Raw genomic sequence first — 12257 nt, forward strand, 5'->3', positions numbered from 1 at the left:
CTGGTTTACCATCACTTCTTTAATGAAGCAGTTCTTTATTCTATGGTTCCTGTGGTGTGCTTGTCACCATGGTATCTGAATGCACGTGTGGATCATAAGGATATGTAGAATATTTGTGATTAAAAGATCCCAGGAAAGAAAAATGTACCTTTATTCTTTCCTTTCTTGACAAGCAGTTAAACACAGTCTAAAATAGTCTGAATAACATCTTGTTTGTAACCGAATTGTCTTTGAAATAGAAAGAGTCACACTAATCAACCCAGGCAATTACTAACAGCACATCTGCACAAGGAATATGTGAAGTGGAAAACATTTGCTCCACAGCAGCATCATTATAACCACAGGAGCAAGGAAGACTATCACACTGATGGGAACTGGGTGATCTTGTTAAATTCCTAATGGTGAGGAAAGAAAGCCTTGTAAACATTTTAATCATCTATTCAGAGTGACCAAGAGAAACTCTGCCAGTCATTAGAGTGGCTGCCAATTTAACTGTGACTAGCTGGCAGGACATGCAGAGAAGTGAAGTGTAAAGGAAACTTGTGTCCAGTGAATGCTTGGCTTTATCTTTCCAGGCCAATGTTGCTTGTGCTGCCCTGGCCAAGAAGCAGAGAGCCTTTAATAAGATGCTAGCAGAATGGCAACAAAAAATGCAAAAAGCTACAGGAGGAAGTGGATAGTTCCCAGAAGAAATGTACACAATTGAAAATTTTGAGCTTAAGACAGCCTATAAAGAATCCTCGGAGCACTTGGAATCTGTGAAGAAGAAGAACAAGGCCCTTCAGGGTAAGTACTGGTTTGATGTTAAACAGCTCTGCAAATCATAAGCCCCTTGATTCCTACTGAATGATCTCTTGTAGTGTCTTCCAGTACCAATTCCACCTTTCTTATTTCTAGCAGTGCTATCACTCTCTGGGGATGTGCATGTGATGCACTTAAAGTTACAGGTTAGCTTCTGCACTCACACACGTGACACCCCTCTCAGATTACCCGATTGTAACTAGCACCTGTATACTGCTTCCAGGGAACCAACTCTGGGGTAACATTCAGGGTTGAGGTCCTTTCTGAACCCTCAAAATGTGATCACAATAGCAGCATAGTTGTACTCGCTGTTACACTAGGAAGCCATCACTCCAGGTTGGGCCACATATCACCACTGGAGCTCCACATAAGGGGATAAGGGACTGGTTACAGCATTAGGCTTAAATAAGACACAGGCTGCAGTCCCAGTTCTGGCTGTCAGCGTTCTCTCTAATTCGGAGCAATGCACTTAGGGGACTATTAACAATGGCCAGCTTTACCCTGGGAAGATGACCTTCCCTTTAACCTTTAGCAGGGAGGATTAGGCATCTCCAGGCGTCAGTTCAGAGCAAGTCAGTTAAACTCCTGCTCAGTGTCTCCCTCTTTGCATCACTTCTCCCTCCCTGGCTGTACAGGGAGAACAGCTGCCTTGGCTTCTTTTTTTTTTTTTTTCAAACTACTTCTGTAAATTGCAAAAATCGATCTCTTACAAGAGGCTGGAAGACGACACTATAAATATTTAGAAGATGCTACAATCTGCTGCCCTTGTGGCCAACAGAAAACAGTGATGGACTCTCTGGCACAGACCCAGTGTTTTCTGGGCTATTCTCCCCCAACCCTTTGCTCTGGCCTACATGCGCTGGCAGAGCACCCCATTCTGCCATAGAGAGATGGTGTGGTGTCCTGTTTTCATTTTGTAAGAGCAAGCATCAGAAAGAGGGAGAGGGGAAGGCTGCATAAAAACTGAAAAAAAATTCTCTTGATTTAGTGGGCTTCATTCTTCCACCTCCATGAACACATGCAGCTAGCAGCGCTCGTTCAGAAATCCAGGATAATATCTCGCAAGGAAAGAAAAGGGCAGCTGATACAAAGCGACTGGAACCATTTAATGCCATTTCCATTCAAAGAATCTGTCCGATGCACTTGGTAAAGTTCATAGTCCTGAAATAAACCTATCATATGAAATATCCGTTTTCTTCCCTAGAGGAAATTAAGGATCTAATCAATCAGCTCGGGGAGGGAGGGAAGAGCATTCATGAGCTGCAAAAGATAGAGACTGGAGATTGAGAAAGATGAACTGCACATGGCACTGGAGGAGGCAAAGTCTTTCCCACAGGTACCAGTGCTACAGATATGAGAGCTGCATGCCAGCCTGGTGCCTGCTGCCCACATTCTGTCAGATGGATTTTGCACGTATAACCCCAGAAAAGGGCATTATTCATCCTGTTGCACCTTTCCTTGCAGGCTGGAGAAAATAAACTGATATACATTCAGCTTGAAGTGGCTCAGGTTAAAGCTGACATCAACAGGAGATCATGAGAAGGAAGAATTCGAAACAGTGATGATATAGCATTAAGCCACAGGCAAAGGCTGCAGCATGGAGGTTCTAAGTTAGACACTAGGAAAGTTTTATAATCATTAAGGGGAATTACTCCTCAGGCCAGATTGTCTGGAGGTTACAGTCTCCATTATTGGAAGTTAAGTGCAGTCTGGTCACACATTATCTAGTGGGACTGATTTAGCAGGAGGCAATCCAGATTTTAGGCAGTAGATTTTTAAGATGACCTCTAGAAAGCTCTCCAGCCCTAGGTTTCAAAAGAAGGTATTAATGAATGGCTTGGTGCCAAATCCTGGTGTATCAGTTTTAAACAAGTTTGAAAAGTTAATGTATTTTTATTACTTGGTGGGCAATAATTTGATAGAAAGGCTGGATCAGACTCAACATAACAGAATGCTGTACCATATGCTTCACTGGACTCCACAGAAATAATCACCAGCATGCAATTGAGTCTCTGCGGGTGAGTCTGGAGACTGAAGCAAAAGGGAGTGATGAAGCTCTCAGGCTCAAGGAGATGGACACTGACCTGACCAGCCTGGAAATGCAACGATTGTGCCAACAGGAACAACAGTGAACTTGTCATGACACTGAATAAACTGCAACAGCGGGTCAATGTAAACCGGGAAGTGTGGAAGCAGGTCCCTGGATGGAAAAGCACACCAGTTCTATTTTATAGCTTGAGCAGCAAAGCAGTAGGCTATGTACTCTTTAAACAGACACCTTAGACAAATTGAGAATTCACATTCAAAAGCCCTGGTTCTCCCACTCAACACCAATTTCAATCTGCAGTCGTTCCAACAAACCTTATACAAGACAAGCATTACTATCAGCTTTTATCAAACTAGAAACCCAAAGAATTATTCATACGTAATTAAAACAAAAAAGTTCTCCCTTTAAGAGAAATTGTAATTGCTGTTTGAACAGGATAGCCAAGAAATGGACTAGAAACTGAGATGTAAAACTAGAGCTTCCTTTGGCTCTTCATTTCTAAAATTAAACTAAGTAAATTAGTAAAAGGCTAGTCTCTTTGTTGGAATAAAGTGATACAACTGCTGCCAAAAATCTAATTTTAGCACCTTAAAGAGTAACAACAAAGATTCTCTCTATACACATGTATAAATACACACACACTCAAACCTAACTTGGCCTCAGTTATATCAGTCTCAGTCAGAAGTAATTCTTGTAAAGCCAGTGTGGCTACAATGACATAAGACAGGCATACACGATACTGGGATCCAATGCTGTGGGTTTTTTTGTGGAGTTTAGTTTTTGGTTTTTTTCCCCCCTTTTTTTTTTAATTCTGGCATCACCTTAAAGAACAGCTTTGCAGAAAGTCCTGCTACATTCCAGCTTCCTCTCTCTTCATGATTTACACTAATCTTTCATCTGCTTTCAGGACCTTTGGATCCAAACGGATGAGGATGCTTTGCCAGCACAAGGAGCTGCAGAAGCGCAGTACCTGCCACCCCTGCCCACTACAGACAGAGCTGGAAGAAGTGTAGACTGGCCAGGAGGGCAGCAAGCACCCTCGCAAACTCCAGAAGCAGGCAGAGGCCATGGAGAAAACATAATGAACCTAATGTCCATGTACAGAGAAAGCAGAACTATGCAACAGCTACCTTGTCAGAGTTTATGCGTGTGGTTTAGCATTAAATCTTAACTCTGGGTAAGATGTGCAGGATTAGGTCAATAATGGATAAATATAACAGTGGTCTGTAAGATAGGTCTCATAACTACAGAAACATGAAGAGCTCTGTCTTTAGAGATATTACACTGATAGCAGGACTTTAAAAAAAGTAACATCTTGGCCCAGCTTTGCTACTAGCAAGGCCTATGAAAAGACTTCCAGCAAACTTGGTGGAAGAGCTAAGACAGTGCTGAGCACTTTTGAAAAACCCACCTCAAAAAGGACAGTGTAAAATTCTGCCTCCATTGAAACTATAATTTTCATAGTTGTTTCCATGGTGCTCAGATTTCTTCCATAGACTGTAGCCCACAGTGAGATTCTTTTTAGTGAAATTTCAAGCATCCTTGCATTACAGACTGCAGTATGAAATAACATACCTGCCATTTCATTTTGTGCATAGATTTAAGAAGCTACTTTAATGTTCACCATTACAGCCTGCAGTTCTTTTCCATAAAGACCACACATGTCAACATTTCCAAGGAGAAGAGTGCAACTTCTGGAAAGGACTGATAATAATGAAGCATTTCTCAGCTGCAATTATTGAACATCAGTCATAAAAACTGAGTTGTAAATGTGGCTTTCATTCAAATAGGTTAAAAAATGCAACCAATGCATTCACTTCCAAGTGACTGATAATAAAAGGATACATTTTTAGCAGCTGAACTGCTATCTCCATACCAAATTTGGGGGTTTAAACTTATTTGTTATACAAAACCTACATAGCACAGAACTTGTGCAGCATTCGGGAACACAATGGCACATCTACATGATGTTATTTTCCTGAAGAGCAGCTTGTGTTGCTAGAATGCAGTTTTTCTATTAAAACCTTCGTAGTTCTCCTGCCTTAGAGTGGTTTTTTTTATTTATTATTTTTACAGCAGCAACAACAGCCCTCCAATGATTCATATCAGTAAACTGTAAGCACTAAATGAGCTGTGGGGCTCATACTTTCCATGAGATAAAAAGACACATACATATCATAAACTGCGGAGCAGAGACTGTTTGTTGAGAATGCCATCAAACACAGTTTCAGCTGGGTCTAAAGCCAGCTGCTGCAGCATAACTTTGAAATAAATAATATGGGTATATAAACTTAAATTCATGCAAACAAATTCAGGAAAACAGACCCAGAATCAAGCCCTTCATAAACAACAGGGTCTATTTCTGCCTCAGAGGTGTATCATTTTAGCTCTTGTTTAGCGTGCAAGTAAATACACAGGTCCTAACGTTCTACAACACAGATCCCATGGGGATGAATCCCACTTGGCTTAACAGTGAACAATTTTATAGAAAAAACCCCAAACTCTACAGAAAACCGTGAGGCACAAATCATCTCTCTGAGAGTCAAATGGAAGAGTTGAGCAGATATGACATTCTGGGTGTCTAAGACTTCTTTCTGCCCTCTAGAATCAGTCTGCTTGCTTTAAATGAAAGCTGAAGCCTGACCTTCAACACACTACTAATGAGCATGAGGAAATCATCAGCGAGTACTGAGCAGCTGATGAGAGAGCAAAGAAAGCTGTGGCTGATATAAGTCACCTCCCCACCTTTCTGACCTTTACATTGGTAGCTGGAAACCTTAAGGCATATACTCCATTATTTCTCTCCAGTGCTGATCTGAAAGCACAGTGTTAATAATACATGTTAGCACTTCCATTGCTTTTTATGATCCTGAAAAGCAGAATGCATGTTAGCTCACTGATTGCAGCCTGGCAAAATTAATCCACAAAAGAAGAAATCCACTTCCTCTCTGCCTCCCTGGTAATCTATATCACAGATGGCACCCTGAGGAATTCCTCCATTTCCTCTCGATTTGTCCCTTCTTTCACTTGTTACACAACTCCACTGATCACACCTATCAGGTCTCCGACAAAGAGTAGGCCAGCTTCCCTCTCTAGCTAGTCAATGGCATTCGTAATTGGCACAGAGGGGAGAAAAGTTGCCAGCACTGAGCAGATTGCTCCTTTGGCACTGTGCTGACAACTGGCACTTCAGAAATATCACAGCTAGCTGTGGATTTAATGCACAGCATTTCCTCCCAGGGTGAGGCTGAGCCTTCTGCCACCTTTGTGTTTTCAGCTACAGCATATTCAGACAATATCATCACCCTCTATCTACAGCACAATCTCAGCCACCCTCTTTCCACTGAAGGGTTGAAATAAAAGCCTGAAGTGTCATTAGAACTTAATAATAGGTGAGGATAATACCTTTGACTAGTCAGTCGCACTAAGCAAGCATGTCACCACCTGGTTTACGGTCCGATCTAGAGTTGCCCACGTCAGCTGGGATTACTTCCACTGATTTCTGTGAACCGTGGATCCAGTCTTCAGAAAGGCAACCTACAATACACAGAAGAATTGAAGGTATGGCAAAATTCCTCAGAAGGTAACGCACAGATATTGGGTTTACATATTCTAGCTTTCAATGATCTGTATAAATAACTGTGCTGTCAATCTGTTTCATACCCTCCTCACAGGCTTCTTGCGTGGCAAGAGATCTGTGTCAGGAGCAGGATCATTAAGCACACCTGGAAAAGATTAAGAACAACTATTAAATTGCAATAGAAGACCTGTAAGTCAAGATGGATTAGGTTGAGCAGCTAGCCCTGAAAGGAGAAAAAAAACCCACCATCATGAAACTCCAGGGTAAGAAAAACATGTACAAATATATCAGAAACATCATTCCAACAGAGCAGCTATGAAACACTTTCCCTCCACATGGAACACAAATATCTGAAAAGAAACATTTTCATTTAACAACCAACATGTCCCAAAGGGAATGCACTAATTTAAGGAAATCCTGACTAGGCAGAAAAGATGCACGTAGGACACTCTCAACCCACTGGAGCACAAGAGAACTTCAGCACTTTGCACCCTGCACAGAACTCATCAATCAGTATCTTTACGGTACTTGAGTACAGCAGTAACAAGCCACTGGTATCAGCAGCTGATCTGCACCCACAAAGGAGAATTTGCAAGGTGTACTGTCATCAGTCACATGACTTGCCATTTATTTTTCAACTGCAACAAAACCCTAAAGCACGAGTAACTTCAAAGTCCTGGGGTAGGTACCATCTTCCTATTTCTTTTGCTGATCCTCATAATTGCACATCAATTATCCTTCTGCTCCTTTTCACATTAAGGAACTGGAAACAGGTTCCACTCCAAACAGAAACACTGTGTGGAGACTAAAAATTCTGCATAGTAACAAGAGACCTCTAAAGGAGCAGGTCTTCCACAAAAAATGGCTACAAAACCAAATGGTGCCTGTAGGAGCAACTGAGAAAGATGCAGAACAAACTGTAAACTTAAGAGGCAAACTGAGGATGCTGTACATATTCCCTGCTCCAGCTCACTGTTTCATCACCTGTGAGTCAGACTCAATGATTCTTATGCATCCCTTCCAACTTGCGATATTCTATGATCACACAATTGCACCTTGGGCACACCAGGGCCATTTTGCCTCTCCAAAACACATACTGCAGGAAGCACACATTCAATTTCAATGTCAGCATCCCTAGACTTGTAGCCCATGTTAGACTTGCACGCACCCTTTGAGACAGTCACCTGAAAGTGTGCAGCATTCTCTACAAAGGATTCTTCTCCTCTCCCTTTGCAGCCACTTCCTATCCTCAATTATGGTCTCTAATATGTGCAGAGACATGAACACACAATTTAAAAAATACCTAACTATCATTCTTCAGGGTCATGACTGTACTCTTCACCTTGATGTTGTTAGGCACAGATACCAGACATGTTCCGCATCAGTTTTTCCCAGTACAAAGATTTCTCTTGTTAAATCAATCTGTTTCTGGTACAGGAAAAGGAGGCTAACCAGAACCTGGCCAAGTAAAGGAAGACCATATATGAACTGAACGATGCAGAAGAGATGGGATGGCTGAACCGGCTCTAAAAGTGCACACCAGGCATTGTGTCTCAGCAAGCAAAGGGCTAGCCTTCTGGGGAGGTTATCCAAGTGCCTCAATCCTCTCCCTCTGGTCAGCAGCTCAGGAATAGGCACCAAAGCTGGAGCGCACATATTTGAATCCACCTGCCATGAATTTATTAGAGCAGAAAAGGGCGTGGGATGAAGTTGAGGAAAACATAGGTGTGTTCTCAACACCAGCTGACTCATGTAGTTCCCTACCAAAGGGAACAGATATTTCACAAGTCTCTTTATGCACAGAGATAAGTTCTGAAATAGCTAATGGTTACTACAGATGTGTTTTCACTAATAGTAAAAGAGAAAGGGGAAAATAACAGCATGCTTTTACTTTCAAAAGTAAAAATTCCAAAAAGCACATTAAGGGTTAAGTCTTTTATCAAGGACGCCAAAATTGCACAGCAAAGACCACTCTTAGGAAAAACCCCACCTCATCCTGGCATGATACTCCAGGACATTTCTGTATACTCTAGCAGTCTAGCAGGGAAGACAGGACCAAAACTATACAAAGTGAGTACAAAATTCCTACACCCTCTCATTCCTCTGTGGTAAAAACGAAGGGTAGCACATCATTGCTTCTAAAAATGATTTCTTTCCATAGCAAGAGGATTGACAGGCACATGCATAGACATTACAGCATTTCTACCTTCTTTATTAGCAAGGTTTTGAAAGGTAAGATACTACTGCAACACCACTTCAATGTCCTCTTTTCTTCCAGAGTACTGTGTATCTTGCCAGGAGCTGCCCATTGAAAAATTGCTATAGTACTGATTAAAACAACAGGTTTGAAATCAAAGTGGCCTACATAGGAAAATTACTAGAAGACAGAAAAAAGTGTGCAATGATCTGCGAATAGAAGAATTATCTGTGTGTCAGACCCAAAAACTTGCCAATAATACTTCTCAAGTGTACCTGGAATGACAGAAGACATCCGGCACTACTTGAAGGATCTGTGCTAACATAGATTTAGGATTTTGCAAGCCAAGGATAGGAGATGTGATCTGGGGAGTCTCTTGCAAATAATTCCTGTCATCAATGGCCTTCATTCATAGTCTTAATAAAGCTTAGTGTATGGACAAAAACTTGAACTTGTTCACAGCAAGACAGCAGAACATAGCATTCAGGGTTGCTGCTCAAAGCTGAGATGCTAGGCATAGTGGGGTGCTGCAACAGGAGGATAGGTAGCACAGGAAGAGCAAATTCAAACAAGCTGGGAGGCAGAAACCGCTCCTGTGGCTACACAGTGGGGTACAGTCTGCAGGACATGAGACTTTGTTGGTTGTGGGAGAATTACTTCAGAACCCCAGTGAATGCCTTAAACCAGCCAATGTTAACAATGCCAATGTACAATTTTGCTGCCTTAATCAAAAAAAAAAAAAATGGTGATAAACACTGCTGTTGTCTTTTCTACTGATCATTTTCTGTAGGAGCTGGAGTAAAACACTGCTGTCATCCAAACACCCTGCTGTTGTTCTCCAAGCCCTGCTTGGACAACTGGAACAAATGCATTTAGGCATACCACCTGTGAAAAGCAGGCGAACAGAGCACAGGTGCTGCCAGATGTCACACACTTTACACTCTGCTCTGAAGGTGGTCATTTACAGCCTGAGCACACAGGCTCCTACCTACTTCACCACAAATCTTCTCCGGCCGCAGGGGAAAAAGTGTCAGTATCAAGCTCATCACTACCTAGAAAGCCAGCGTGCAAAAAGACCGCACAGTGAAAGTTTGGTCAAGCTGTACGCAGTGGGAACAGTCTTCCTTCTTTCCCATTCTGTATCATACACATTCCATATGTTAAAGCAGGAGTTGGCAAGGGGGACCCAGTAGTAAGTAGCAAAAAAGCAGGACATTTGGATACATGGACTTTCCCTGCTTAGAAATCCCAGATTTGCAGTTATTTAAAATCATCAGTGACTTCATCTGATCTTAAGGCAATGCTCTTGATAATTCAAGAACATTACTAACAAAAACCAATTTTGACAAAATAGAGTGATCTAGATGGCAGTTGTACAGAAGCCAGGAATACAATTAGGGGAAAAAAAGAAATTTGTTACATCTTCCTTTTAAACATCAGGCAGGACAGGGCACTGTACTGGAAATTGCTGTATTTTCAAATACTGGGGTGAACAATGCACATCTAGAATACCTCTCAAGGCCAGTATCTTCATCTGCAATTACCTGTTTGTATATTTAACAGCCTTCTTCCAAAAGATCTCTTTTTGACTGCCTGCTACCCAGCTGCACGCATTTGCTGCATGAGGCTATCCCAGCTCCATTTTTTTTTTCATATATATCTTAAGGTCAGATTGCATCTAAACTACTAAGATCAATTCAGTCTTGCTTCTGAGGTCTTAATCCCAAAAACATCGGCATCCTTTCTGGATTAGCACAGCATAATTATACCAGCAATACAGCAGGAACAACAGTGGGAAATTCTCTGGAAAGCTTCACTGGAGACAGGGCCTCAGTTTTTAAACTTAAAAGCTCTGCAGAGTTCCTCGTTTAGATACTTTCACTCCATCTGGTGAAAATAATTTTGTAAACATAAACCCATACTTAAATGTAATTTCATTCATGTTACGTAATTTTACTTGGCCTAGTTGCGTATCTTTTAATCTGTGCAGCTGATCTAGTTTTATCGTTAAGCCAATAAGAGCTGCAATGATTACATATCTCACAGTTACAGAGCCATAGTAACAACACTGATTTAGGAGACCATCTACTCTAGCCTCCTTCCTGAATGCAAGATCTTCTATTGCGCTTCTGCTATTCTGACAAGTATTTGCCTGATCCATTCCTAAAAACCTCTACGAGCAGCCCTACATCCTGTCAAGCCAATCCAGCACAGGGCTTGACTACTTCAAAGGAATCACAGAGAATTTTTTCCACTGTAACCTAGATCTGCCTTGCTGTTATCTTAGTTTATAACTTCTCGCTCTACCCCCAGTGGGCATGATAGAACAAATTGTTCCTTTCCTCATAGCATCAGCCTTTTATCTATTTGAAGACTTACCACATCTTTCCTCAGTTTTCTATCCTCTCAACAGGCTCAGCAAAAATCATGTGTTCAAAGGCTCTGATCATTACTGTCTCCTTTTTCTCCAAACTATCCGTATTTCTCTTGTGCAGAGCCCAGTACTGGACATTCTCTTCCAGCATAGCTCAGCCAAGGAGTTGTCTGGACACGTTATTAGTGTTTTCTTACCTATACGGACCTGCACGTTTGCAACCCCTGGCAGCTCCTCCAACCTTTCCTACAACACAGCCAGATGCTCAATTTTCCCCAGTCTTGTAATTCCGCAGTTGATTACATTAAAGTTACAGCAGTGCACCTGCTACTGAACCGCATCCTATTTTTACCATAGAGATTCCATTTTGAAACCTAGTCCTAGGACTGTGTTATTTCTGCCTTCAAACTTGATCTTCAAATGCAGTAATTGCATTCTTTATTTCATCATGGATGAGTAATGGGCATGGGTAATTCCCTGTACAAGCACTGCTATCAAGTACATTTTTCCTCAACCAGTTTTGCAACTCCCTTAGAGCCATATCATCTAGACTGGTTTCCCAGTTTATTATTAGAATATCCTGCAAGCCAGTGTCAGAAGCTCTACTAAAAATCAAGATATATGACATATACTGCTTCTCCCTTATCTGCAAGCCTTGTATGCTGCCAGAAAAGGAAATTAGATTGGCTCAACTCATTCATGACAAAGCCATACTGGCTAGCATTCACCTTCTTGTTTCCTTTTAGACGCTTATAAATTGTTTATTTTCTCTCAGACTCAAAATTAAATTCACTACTCTATTGCTCTTCAGTATATCTGGGAGCCACTCATCTCTCCCAATTCCCCCAGACTTGCCGCTTTTTTTTTTTTTTGTACTTGTCATACTTGAGCTCATGAAACCTCGCAGGCAATGAAGTTTTACAGGAGCCAAACCATGAGACCTCGAACAGCAGGCAGCTCCCCGCGGGGATTACGAGTAGGCCAAAGTACTGCAAACATACTTATTTGCATATTCCAGCCAGATAGGAGGGAAGGTCCCACAGCACCTAAATGGGTTAGGATTGTCATCCCCTGCAGTGGGGAACACCTTCCTTCCGTCCTTGAGCCCCCAAAAGGGAGGAAGGTCACAAAGATTGAACACAGTAGCTCTCAACCTCCCTGTAACTCCAGCCTTCCCTGAGCAAGCCCAAGCGACCTCCCCTCAGCTCCCCACAACCTCCCCAGGCCCACCGCTCGGGCCCGCCAACCTCCGCCTCAG

The 12257-nt window shown here is 42.0% G+C and overlaps 1 pseudogene; it reads left to right on the forward strand.

Annotated features, from left to right (window-relative positions):
* LOC130147654 (myosin-16-like) overlaps window positions 1–8234 on the forward strand; it is a 33003-nt pseudogene extending 24769 nt beyond the window's left edge.
* Window positions 8235–12257: the final 4023 nt, after the last annotated feature.

This window comes from Falco biarmicus, chromosome 4 (assembly GCF_023638135.1).
Source record: "Falco biarmicus isolate bFalBia1 chromosome 4, bFalBia1.pri, whole genome shotgun sequence".
Taxonomy (NCBI): Eukaryota; Metazoa; Chordata; class Aves; order Falconiformes; family Falconidae; genus Falco; species Falco biarmicus.